Source organism: Momordica charantia (genome assembly GCF_013281855.1).
Source record: "Momordica charantia cultivar OHB3-1 chromosome 6 unlocalized genomic scaffold, Mcharantia_2.0 BLBB01000006.1, whole genome shotgun sequence".
NCBI classification, from domain to species: domain Eukaryota; kingdom Viridiplantae; phylum Streptophyta; class Magnoliopsida; order Cucurbitales; family Cucurbitaceae; genus Momordica; species Momordica charantia.
Genome location: NW_028275164.1, coordinates 18,275,027 through 18,288,008, shown reverse-complemented (window position 1 = coordinate 18,288,008; position 12,982 = coordinate 18,275,027). Strand labels below are relative to the sequence as shown.

The 12,982-nt window shown below is 39.4% G+C and overlaps 1 pseudogene; it reads left to right on the top strand.

Moving 5' to 3' along the window:
• The first annotated feature begins 738 nt into the window (after nt 1-738).
• On the top strand, nt 739-2,556 carry LOC148210841 (uncharacterized; annotated as a pseudogene).
• Nucleotides 2,557-12,982: the final 10,426 nt, after the last annotated feature.

Below are 12,982 nucleotides of genomic sequence, written 5' to 3'. Positions count from 1 at the left end.
GGGGGGAGAGATCCATAAGCATCGGAGATTTAGAGTCATCTACAACCGTTCAGAGGGCGAAGTGGATCTAGAGCGGAGGCGTTCAGAGGATTGAGAAGAATTTCAGACTCAGAGTTTTCAGCATCCGAAGTCAAGCGAAGCATCCAAAGCCAACAATACTTGAAGAATTGGAGACTTGAAGAGTACGAGACTTCAAGAACATTGGATATTATCTTCCCAAGCAACAATACTTGAAGACTCCGTCAAACTACAAAGTCTTCATCAAATTGGCCGGAGAACTTCAACAAGCTGCAAAGCCGAAGCACCTCACAAGCTGCAAAGTTGAAGAACTTCACAAGCTGCAAAGCTGAAGAACTTCACCAGCGCAAACCGAAGAACTTCACCAGCGCAAAGCCGAAGGCTTCACAAAGTCTTCATTAAGCTACAAGTCAAATAACTTCATCAATAAGTCAAAGTCTTCAACAAGCTCAAAGCCGAAGACCTCAAAGATCCTTCGACAAGCAAGAAGCGGAAGGCATCAACCATTGATTCAAGAACAAGCTCACAAGCCCTTGAATTAAAGTTTACATTTGAGAGAATTAATCAAAGGATTATACATCAGAGATTGTAACACTCACATACATAAATACAAATACAAGTTCATTAATTGAGTGTTCTCTTGTTGAATTTCTCGTCGAACAAATTGGCACGTCCAGTGGGACCTCTCTACCTCTCATCTCTTTCTTTCAAACCAAAGTAATGGCATCCAAGGAAGCTCCATCCACCATGGAAGAAAAGTTGGTAGAAATGGAGAAGAAACTTAACATGCTGACAAAAATGGTCGAAGAGAGGGACTATAAGATTGCGTCCCTTATGAACCAGATCGAAATTCAAGATGTTGCAAATGTTGCTGAGTCAAGCCAAAATCAAATTGCGAAAGTCAGCGACAAAAGAAAGAACATCATGTAAGAAGGACAACTGGAACACTCTGTTTCAATTGCTTCACTATCTGTCCGGCAGCTCCAAGATATGATCACAAATTCGATCAGAGCTCAGTACGGCAGACCTTCTCAAAGCTCCCTCACATACTCCAAACCGTACACCAAGAGGATCGACAACTTGATAATGCCTATGGGATATCAGCCTCCAAAGTTCCAACAATTTGACGGAGAAGGCAATCCTAAGCAATATATTGCTCATTTCGTTGAGACATGTGAAAATGCTGGCACTCGAAGAGATCTACTCGTCAAACAATTCGTCCGAACACTAAAGGGCAATGCTTTTGACTGGTACACAGATCTGGAGCCTGAGTCCATCAACGGTTGGGAGCAATTGGAAAGAGAGTTCTTAAATCGGTTCTACAGCACAAGGCGAATCGTAAGCATGATGGAACTCACCAACACTAAGCAACAAAAAGATGAATCTGTTGTTGATTACATCAATAGGTGGAGAGCTTTGAGTCTCGACTGCAAAGATCGACTAATGGAATTATCTGCTATCGAGTTGTGCATTCAAGGTATGCATTGGGGACTTCTCTACATCGTTCAAGGAATAAAACCTCGCACGTTTGAAGAATTAGCAACCCGCGCCCACGACATGGAGCTAAGTATTGCTAATCGAGGAGATAAAGAACTTTTAGTCCCTAACTTAAAGAGAATGAGCAAGAATCCTGAGACGACTCTTGAAGAATCAATAGTTATGAACACAACTTCTCTAAAATCTTCTTCAAAAAGAAAGGATAAGAGGGTCGAAAAACGACAAGAGACTGAAAGGCGTCGCCTAACTTTAAAGGATAGACAAGAAAAAGATTATCCTTTTCCTGATTCTGACATCTCTGACACGTTAGAACAACTACTGAAAATGCAATTGATCGAACTCCCTGAATGCAAACGACCAGAAGAGATGAGAAAAGTAAATGATCCCAACTACTGCAAATACCATAGAGTTGTTGGCCATCCAGTGGAGAAATGCTTCATCTTAAAGGAACTAATTCTAAAGTTAGCTCAAGAAGGAAAAATCGAGCTGGACATTGATGAATTAGCTCAAGCAAATCATATTGGAGTAGCGACAAACACACGCAATCAAATATGCTCAAAGTCATTTCATGGTCAAAATGTGGACGAATTTGCAAGTACACATTACATAAATGTGGAGGAAGTCGACGATTCAAAAGAAATCAAACAAAAGACTTATGTCTTTGATCGCGTCAAGCCTTCAGCTACTCGAGCTTCAGTCTTCCAAAGAATGAGTATGGCCGCGATGAAAGAAGAAAATCAATGTTTGACTCGACCTTCAGTCTTCCAAAGGTTAAGTGTCTCCACATCAATAAAAAATCCAGCTTCAACATATACTTCGGATCGTCTTAAAGTGGGGGCAAATGATCGAAACAAAGGAAAGATGAAGATCTTGGAGACGAAAAAATTTGATGGCAAAAACATTGACAGGCTTGTTCCTTCACGTATGAAGAGAAAATTCTCTCTTGTCGTAAGTACGGAAAGTTGCTTGAAGGTGAAGCAAAGTCTTGTCATTTCAACCAATCCTACAAATGAAGGATATGGTCAAAATCATGACATTTGAAATGTAACGCTCCTTATATCAAGAGTCTAAACTGCACGATACTCCTAGCCCACATGAGTTTAAAAGGTGAACGGTAAAAAAAAAATTTTGCAAATGAACTACGTTCTGACTTGATCCCTCTCTTTAAAAGGGTACGTAGGCAACTTAAAGAAAATTTTAAGTTCAGTCCAAGTTAAAAAAAAAATATCCAAGTTAGAAAAAAAAATCAAGCTAAAAAAAAAGAATCCAAGTTCAAAAAAAAAATCAAGTTAAAAAAAATCCAGGTAAAAAAAAAAGATCTTTAAAAAAAATATGGCGACACCACAATGACGCTGCAAGATGCATATGTACAACCTTCCCAATGGTGGTGATACGATACTCAACCCTATTGAAGGCTAGCTCTACAGCACAATGAAGGATGGTCACCAGGGGCATAAACCATCAAAGTAGGTTTTCCTCTTTATGATAGGCATCATCCCCAAACAGAGTTTTCGCTGGATCGTTGAAGAAGACACTGCATCCGCTCGATCTTTGGCGAAGAAGTTGCACCCCCTCGATTGTTGGCAAACAAGTTGAACCCGCTTTATCGTTGGCGCTGCATCCGCTGGATCATTGGCGAAGACGTTGCACCCCCTCGATCGTTGGCGAAGAAGTTGCACATGATCCTTGGCGAAGAAGTTGCACCCTCTCGATCCTTGGTGAAGAAGCTGCACCCACTAGATCGTCGATGAAGAAGTTGCACACGCTCGATCGTTGGTAAAGAAGTTGCACCCGCTCGATCATTGGCGAAGACGTTGCACCCCCTCGATCGTTGGCAAACAAGTTGAACCCGCTTGATCGTTGGCGCTGCACCCGCTGGATCATTGGCGAAGACGTTGCGCCCCCTCGATCATTGGCGAAGAAGTTGCACACGACTCTTGGCGAAGAAGTTGCACCCTCTCGATCCTTGGCGAAGAAGCTGCACCCACTGGATCGTTGATAAAAAAGCTGCACACGCTTGATCGTAGCTAAAGAAGTTGCACCCGCTCGATCGTTGGCGAAGACGTTGCACCCCCTTCATCATTGGCGCTACACCCACTGGATCATTGGTGAAGACGTTGCACCCCCTCGATCGTTGGCGAAGAAGTTACACTCGATCCTTGGCGAAGAATTTGTACTCGCTCGATCGTCGGCGAAGAAGCTGCACCCGCTCGATCGTTGGCGAAGAAGTTGCACCCCCTCGATCGACCCCCCGATTGTTGACGAAGAAGTTGCACTCGATCCTCAGCGAAGAAGTTGCACCCGCTCGATCCTTGGTGAAGACGCTACACCCACTTGATCGTTGCAAAGGAGGTGACCACTACTGACCTAGGAACACTTCAACCAGCGGAAGAAGCGTTAACCTACTCAGCAATGAAATCATGTAGGGAAGGTGACCACTGTCGACCTAGGAACACTTCAACCAGCAGAAGAAGCGTTAACCTACTCAGCAATAAAATCACTACAGGGAAGGTGACTACTGCTGACCTAGGAACACTCCAACCAGCGGAAGAAGCGTTAACCTACTCAGCAATGAAATCACTGCAGGGAAGGTGACCACTGCTGACCTAGGAACACTTCAACAAGCGGAAGAAGCGTTAACCTACCCAGTAGTGAAATCACTGCAAGGAAGGTGACCATACTGACCTAGGAATACTTCAACCAGCGGAATAAGCGTTAACCTACTCAGCAACGAAATCACCTCAGGGAAGGTGACCACCGTGACCTAGGAACACTTCAACTAGCGGAAGAAGCGTTAACCTACTCAGCAATGAAATCACTACAAGGAAGGTGATCATGCTGACCTAGGAACACTTCAACCAGCAGAATAAGCGTTAACCTACTCAACGATGAAATCACTGCAGGGAAGGTGACCACCGCTAACCTAGGAACACCTCCAACAAAAGAGGCATTAACCTACTCAACAATGAAATCACTACAAGGTAGGTGATCACTGCTTAATGTTTGTCAAAGATAATCGATTGCTGCAAGGAAAAAGAATGTTGTTAGAAGCAGTACATTTGAAGGGAAAAAAAAAAGTGGAGGTCAAAGTTATATTTAAAAAAAAAAAGGTGCTGGCATTGAAAAAAAAACAAAAAAAAAGATGAAAAAAAAAGAAGTATTGTTGGCGAAGTCTTAAAAAAAATTGCAAATAAAAAAAAAGAAAAGAAAACGAAAAGAAAAATAAGATGAAAAAAAATAAAAAAAATAGCAACACTAAGAAGGCAGCCGTATTGGCCACCGCCTGCATATGAAGAAGAGAGAGAAAATCTCTCTCTCTTCCACATTCAGCTTTACTGGAGGACCTCAAACCTCCATCATCGAGCCAGCGAGCCACCAGACCACGATATGTGGTGGCATAGCAAAGGTGACTGCCAATACTTTGCCGGCGACCATCTTTAGGAGCGTTGAAACCCACACCGGTAGACTGACCCAGGCCATCTCTTTCTTGAGCAATATCGCAAAACGGTAGAAATCACACTGACGAACCAGGCGGCGATGCTGCAACCACGAACGCCCACGCCATCTACTTTCACCCCGACGACTCACTTGTTCGCAGTGTCTTCCATTATATATAATTTGGAGAATATAATTATTGGATCTCATTGATTTCAAATCAATGATTTTTTTGGGGAGGATGAGATTCTTTCTTTTTTTTTTTTCCTACAATTCGAATCGGGAAGGATTTGCTTGATTGCGAATCAAAATTTTTGGTACTGCCTTATTTGACAGCAACCCAATTCAATCTCTTCAAGACAAAGCTCCAATTCCTGTTTTACTCTAAACTCGAATGAATCAGGGGCCATTTACGTAAATAAACTTGGAATCAAATCTCTCCAGCGGTCCAAATCCAAATAAAATCAATTTGGAAGCAAATGTCACCAAATTCCTCTTGCTTTTCGTTCAAATGTTAGAGTTTAAATCTTACCCCAAATCAAAATTAGGTTAAATTTTAAGCTTTATTCTGAAGCAAAATTTGAATATATTATTTGTCAAATTCAAATCAAAGTCTTGGCCACATTATGGGTTTTAATTTTGGTAACCAAATAAAAAGGTGAATCAAAGTTAAATGTCTCTATAGTTGGAAAATATTATTTCAAATTTGACGAGGGAAATGTTGGTTTGACATATTATTTATGGAGTACACAAATTAAATCCGTAAATCAAGTTTAAATATCTCCAAAATCAAAGTCAAAGTCAAATAAGGATGCCAATTTCAAATTTTAAATGTCATACTTTATCAAATTCTACTCCAAAATTCAGAATACGAGTAGAAATTTAGTCGAGAATAAAAAAAATCAAAATTTGGTGCTAAAATTGATATGTACATTGAATCAAAATTATAAACCATGCTCTATAATTTTGGTTAAATATCTCATATTACTTTTTCGAGATTCACACACTCATATACGTGTATAAATCTCGAAAAGGGGGCATTTGTTGAAAAAGAAATTTCGGCCAATTACTAAATGTCACGTCACAATTTAAGGACAAATCACAAATATACATGTGTCATAAATTAATTTAAAATTGGTGAATGTCTCTTTTATAGCCGTCCGATGAAATCAACTAATTGGATCAAATCCATAAAGAGATTGGGCTCAAGCCCTTGGCCCATTAAACCCATGGCCCATATAAGACCCACCAAAACTCTATAAATAGAGGGGTCACCTCTCATTTGAGGGGGGGAGGGATCCATAAGCATCGGAGATTCAGAGTCATCTACAACCGTTCAGAGGGCGAAGTGGATCCAGAGCGAAGGCATTCAGAGGATTGAGAAGAATTTCAGACTCAGAGTTTTCAGCATCCGGAGTCAAGCGAAGCATCCAAAGCCAACAAGACTTGAAGAATTGGAGACTTGAAGAGTACGAGACTTCAAGAACATTGGATATTATCTTCCCAAGCAACAATACTTGAAGACTCCGTCAAACTGCAAAGTCTTCATCAAATTGGTCGGAGAACTTCAACAAGCTGCAAAGCCGAAGCACCTCACAAGCTGCAAAGTTGAAGAACTTCACAAGCTGCAAAGCTGAAGAACTTCACCAGCGCAAACCGAAGAACTTCACCAACGCAAAGCCGAAGGCTTCACAAAGTCTTCATTAAGCTACAAGTCAAATAACTTCATCAACAAGTCAAAGTCTTCAACAAGTTCAAAGTCGAAGACCTCAAAGATCCTTCGACAAGCAAGAAGCGGAAGGCATCAACCATTGATTCAAGAACAAGCCCACAAGCCCTTGAATTAAAGTTTACATTTGAGAGAATTAATCAGAGGATTATACATCAGAGATTGTAACACTCACATACATAAATACAAATACAAGTTCATTAATTCGAGTGTTCTCTTGTTGAATTTCTCATCGAACATATATCTCTACATGGATTCCTCTTCCACTTCTTTCTATCAAAAAATCGATCATTCCAATAGGATCTCCAAACCCAATCAGCCGGTTTGAACATTGTATGCTTCTTGCCATGAATGAATTTAGAAACAAATTTGGACTTTTGTTTCTCACGAGATGCTTCAGCCTTGTAAACCACATGTTGGCTGCCATTGTGTACTTTGGAAGCATTCTTTGGTTCAATCTTTCTCAATGAGTGTTCTAGCCTCTTGTAAAAACTCAAGAGAAACACTAGCCCAACATGGTTTAAGCTCTCCCGTTAGATAACAAACGCCTTTGTACAAAAGATCAAGAATGTTTTGTTTGGAAAATAAGACATAGACATCACAAACTTTTTCAAACAAGCTTACATTCTTGGCTTTTCTCTCATTTTTCTCTTTAGGCCATAGACTAATCTCATGCTTTTCTCTCACACAAGATTCTTTTTCAAACAATTCACATGATTTTGTCTCGACCTCATGCGCCTTTTTCCCTAACTCACACACAACATCATATGCTTCTTGAGGTGTAGGTGTTACAATAGTAGAAGTGTTACAATCAAACAATTCATTGCAATCTATAGAATCAGAAATGCCTTTCAAAAGGCAAAGCAAGAACTCTACTTCTATTAGCTCAATGACTTGCACATACCAAATCAAAACACCCCACATAAATTTCTATTTAAAATAGGATTCATAAATCTAATCAACCCACATTTTAACTCATTCCAAAATCAAATTTTAAACCATCCAAAAGTGAAAATACAACTTAAGGGAGAGATTAAAACACCCCAAATTTTAACTCATTCCAAAATCAAATCCTAAACCATCCAAAAGTGAAAATACCAAATCAAAACACCCCACATAAATTTCTATTTAAAATAGGATTCATAAATCTAGACAATCCACATTTTAATTCATTCAAAAATCAAATCCTAAACCATCCAAAAGTGAAAATACAACTAATACCTCACATTTTAACTCATTCCAAAATCAAATCCTAATCAAAACAACCCACATAAATTTCTATTTAAAATAGGATTCATAAATCTAAACAACCCACATTTTAACTCATTCCAAAATCAAATCCTAAACCATCCAAAACTGAAAATACAACTAACACCTCACATTTTAACTCATTCCAAAATCAAATCCTAATCAAAACAACGCACATAAATTTCTATTTAAAATAGGATTCATAAATCTAAACAACCCACATTTTAACCCATTCCAAAATCAAATTTTAAACCATCCAAAAGTGAAAATACAACTTAAAGGGAGAGATTAAACAATACCCACTCGAATCCGGCGACTACCCACTCGAATTCGCGACTACCCACTCGAATCCGACGCTACCCACTTGAATCCGGCGACTATGGGCGACAACAACCACCACACCTCGAGACCGGCAACTGGAGGAGATGAACGAAGAGGGGAGGTGCTGAAATCGGCGATGCGGCGATGGATGGGAGAAGAAATTGCGTTGGCGGCGAGGGTTTGTGAAATCGCGAACTGATTTGGGATAAAAATCAGAGATTTTCAGCGACACATACAACTTATGTGTCGCTGAAAATCTCTTCAGCGACGCCGTCAATTGACAGTGTCGCTGAAAGTGATTTTTCAGTGACATTTACCTAACAGCGTCGCTGAAAATCCACTTTTAGCGACATTCTATTGACGGCGTCGCTGAAAATGTATTGTAAAATCCCGAAGTGGGTTTCATTTGGGATAAAATTACATTTTCAGCCACAAATCCAACTTATGTGTCACTAAAACTGTTTAGGGCACTTTCAGCGACAGTTTGTTAACGGTGTCACTGAAAATAGACTTTCAGCGACATACGGTTGACGGTGTCGTTGAAAACAGTATCAATGACACAGCCTGTGTCGCTGAAACTTACTTTCAGCGACATCTATCTCAACACGTCACTGAAAAGGAGATTCAGCGACATCATATGTCGACGATGTCGCTGAAAGCACATTTTAGTAACATTGTTGTTAATATGTCTCTAAAAGTTTGTCGCTGAAAACTCCATTTCTTGTAGTGCATAGTGGTCTCCTCATCTTCCTATAGTTGCAATCAGCTTATCAACATGTCCATCTCCTTGTGGTAGTCTTCAAGTCCCTTGGTGCCTTGGTAGAGCTTATTAAGTTTCCTTGAATTTGCTCTATGGAAGTGTGGTGGCACAAATCTTCTCTTCATGAGTTCCTTGAACTCAATCCAAGAAGCTACGGGTCCTTCATGGTTTCTCCTTCTATGAACCAAAGTGTCTTAGTCTTCAAAGAGTTAAAGGAAGTTGTTGGAGAATCCTATGTCCAAGTTGACAACAAATTGGAGTTGCATGAAATGCACTCTAGTGCCATTTATGGCAACCTCAAGTGGCATTGAATGAAGTCAAGAACAAGTCCAACTTCATCTACTACAAACTCAAGTTGCATTAATGGAAGTCTAAGTTGAACTCAAGATGCATTAAATGAACAAGACTTCAAAGTACTTGAAAGTAGTTCAAACTCCAGTTCATTCACTCTTGAAGGGTTACAAACTCTTGGTTTTATGGTGGAGGAGTTTCATTCTCGGATTTAAAGCATGTTTAATTGTATTTTCAGTTTTAAACATTTCATTTATGTGTTTTAAGTTTTATTTGTGTTAGTGGTGGTTATGGTATTGATGTAGTAGGGAGTTACAACCTTTACAAATCTTTTAGGTTACTTGAAGGGTTGTTTTGGAGGCTATAAATAGCCTAGCTTGTTCACTTGGAAAAACAGATTTGAGATTTGAGATTTTGATGATTGAATGAAGTTGCTATTTTGCTTCAAAAAGCCTAGAGCTTGTTTTTCTTTGCAATTCTTGAGTGTTAGATTTGCATGCTAGAATCATTCAAGTAGTCTTGATCAAGCTATTTGTGGAGTGGTTCGAATCTTGAGTTTAGAAACAAGTTTTCTCTACTCTTGATATTGATCATCAAGGTAAATCCGTTCTAACTTCTTCCTTGGGTTGACATCATCTCGATTTGGGGGTTTTAGCATTTGTGATCTAGGGGTTTGCATAACCATAAGGGTTCTTAGATCCAATTGGCTATTGTTTTCTTATCATAACTTAAGATTAAACATATTGAAATTCAAGAACTTTTGTTCCTTAACACTTTTGATGTTGCTTCATTCAAATCTTGCTTTAGGTTTGATGTTAAACCGATTCATTGGATTAGTCTCGATCAAGCTAATTCTGGAGTGAGTCGTCTTAGGATCTAGGAGTGACCATCATAGATTCTAAGTCCGATCTAAGAGTGATTCATCTTCTAACCTTACTCTTGGTTGGAATCATTTGGTAAGTTAGTCGTTTTTGTGAATGTTTGCAAGGATCCTAGAAGGACCTCTAGCTTTGTAAACTCAAGCAACCTTGGCGCTTATCATTTGGTATCAGAGCATTGGTCGACATCCTTTGGCTGACTCTAGAGGTGAAATATCTTTACTTTATGTAAGTTTATTTTTCTGTTATTTTCCTTTTTCGAAAGTAGTTTCTAACAAAGTGTAACAAGACATAACTTGTCTTGAAATTCCTCTATTTTGCTCTCGGATCATTAGCAAAGAAAAAAAAATTAGAAGCAAAAGAAAAAAAAAGGAAAAAAAAAACATAAGCAAAAGAAAGAAAGAAAAAAACAGTAGCAAAAAGAAAGAAAAACAGTAGCAAAAAGAAAGAAAACCGTAGAAAAAAAAAAGCATTCGAAGATCTGAGGCACACGAAAAGTTCTTTTCATTATGTTGTGTTTTTTTTGCAAAGGTAAATAAAATATATTAAAACAAGAAAAGCATAAGGAGGATCTCACAGCCCGAGATGAAGGCAACAAAACAAAAGGTAAAGAGAACATTCAAAATCACGAAAAATAAGTCCCAAGCAGAGACAAGTATGGGCTCAGAGCTTGATACGAATCCATTTGTGACCAATTACATATATCAAAGGAGCAATTATTACAAGAAAGGCAAGGAAGATTCAAGAGGCTTTCACACTGCACCTTCAAAAGCTTGTTAATGCACAAGAAGCAACAAAGAGTTTTGAGCCCGAATTTATTCATAATGTTACTTCAATGAGTCAAGAAGAGAATGGAGCAAAGATGACACGGGAGAAGTTGTCTATTTTGAGAGATGGCACGGAGGACAAAAAAAGTGTGCAGATTCGTGAACAGGTGCCTTTTCAGATTGCACCTCTTTGGAGTTTGTGAAGTCAAAAGTTGTCAAACCATATCCAAATGTGAAGCGCCTCCTACAGCACATAGATAAGACCATTTGAAGCATGACTACGTTTTCTGATCCGCATTTAAGTGTCTAGAATGATGTGCAATCAAGTTTTAATTTGCATGTCTTATTTTCTACAATTTGCATTAAGTAGTATTTTGAAAAATTTTTGGTGTTCTTATGTTAAACGACCATTTGGCCTATTTAAAGGCTTGTAATGCTCTTGTTATGGAGAACTTAAGATTAAAACATACTGAAATTCAAGAACTTTTGTTCCTTAACACTTTTGGTGTTGCTTCTTTCAAATCTTGCTTTAGGTTTGATGTTAAACCGATTCATTGGATTAGTCTCGATCAAGCTAATTCTGGAGTGAGTCGTCTTAGGATCTAGGAGTGTCTATCGTAGATTCTAAGTCCGATCTAAGAGTGATTCATCTTCTAACCTTACTCTTGGTTGGAATCATTCGGTAAGTTAGTCGTTTTTGTGAATGTTTGCAAGGATCCTAGAAGGACCTCTAGCTTTGTAAACACGAGCAACCTTGGTGCTTATCAAATTGCATGCAAGAATCATTCAAGTAGCCTTGATCAAGCTATCTTGTGGAGTGGTTCGAATCTTGAGTTTAGAAACAAGTTTTCTCTACTCTTGATATTGATCATCAAGGTAAATCCGTTCTAACTTCTTCCTTGGGTTGACATCATCTTGATTTGGGGGTTTTAGCACTTGTGATCTAGGGGTTTGCATAACCATAAGGGTTCTTAGATCCAATTGGCTATTGTTTTCTTATCATTTCTTATGATGTGGGCGTGCTTGTATAGTTTATATAAATGTTCATTTATGATGTGAGCGTGCTGGTTGAGCATATATAAATGTTTCTTTATGTTGCGAGCGTGCTGGTCTGAGTCATATTATTTTCTTATGAGATGTGGGTGTAATAGAAGTATATTTTCGGACCCTGTTCGCAGGCTAGGGGTTGATGTGGAGTTGGTTATGATAAGGAACGTTGGATTCTTGGGGAAAGTGAATGGGTGAATGTCAGGGCCTCGGGAATAAATGGTCGGGGGCTGATACGTCACTAATTGAGTATCGAGGCCTCGGGTAGAAATGGTCGAGGGTCGATGCGAGGAGTCTTTTTGGAAGGAAAACTATTGGGGCCTTGGGTAAAAATGGTCAAGGGCCGATAGATGGTGAAGTCATCGGGGCCTTGGGTAAAAATGGTCGAGGGCCGATGCAGTAGTGTCGGGGCTCTGGGTAAAAATGGTCAGGGGCCGACTCTACTCGAAGGAGTTAGCTGTGGAAGGCTAAGATAGCTGTGATAAGCGTAGAGGTGCTTGAGATGTTAGAGAGACTCGAGGTTGGTAACTAATTTGTTCATGGTTGTGGTTGTCGCCGAATCAGATAGAGTGTGTCTATGTTTGATTGCATAATGTGATGAAGAGCATGACTAAGAATGGTTCATGATTTTGTGTGAGCATGATGTTTGTGTGTTGTTGGTGAGGGCTACTTACGGAGTATATTTTATATACTCACCCCCCCTCTACAATTATTGTTTCAGGTGAAGGATTCGTTGGCGATCATGGTGATGAGACGGAGGAGACATGACGAGCAAGGACCATAGGCTGCGTAGTTACTTTTGCTTAGCTTAGGTTTAGATGGTTAAGACCTTATGTTTTGGTCAATAAACTATTTGTTCTTATTTGAATAATTGGGAGGTTCCCACTCGTTGTCTACTTTATTTCGGAATAGGTGTTTATTTTAGTCTTCTTCCATTCATTTAGTTTGCCTAGTTGGAATAATAAAGTTGCCTCATGAGGTTGTCCACGGA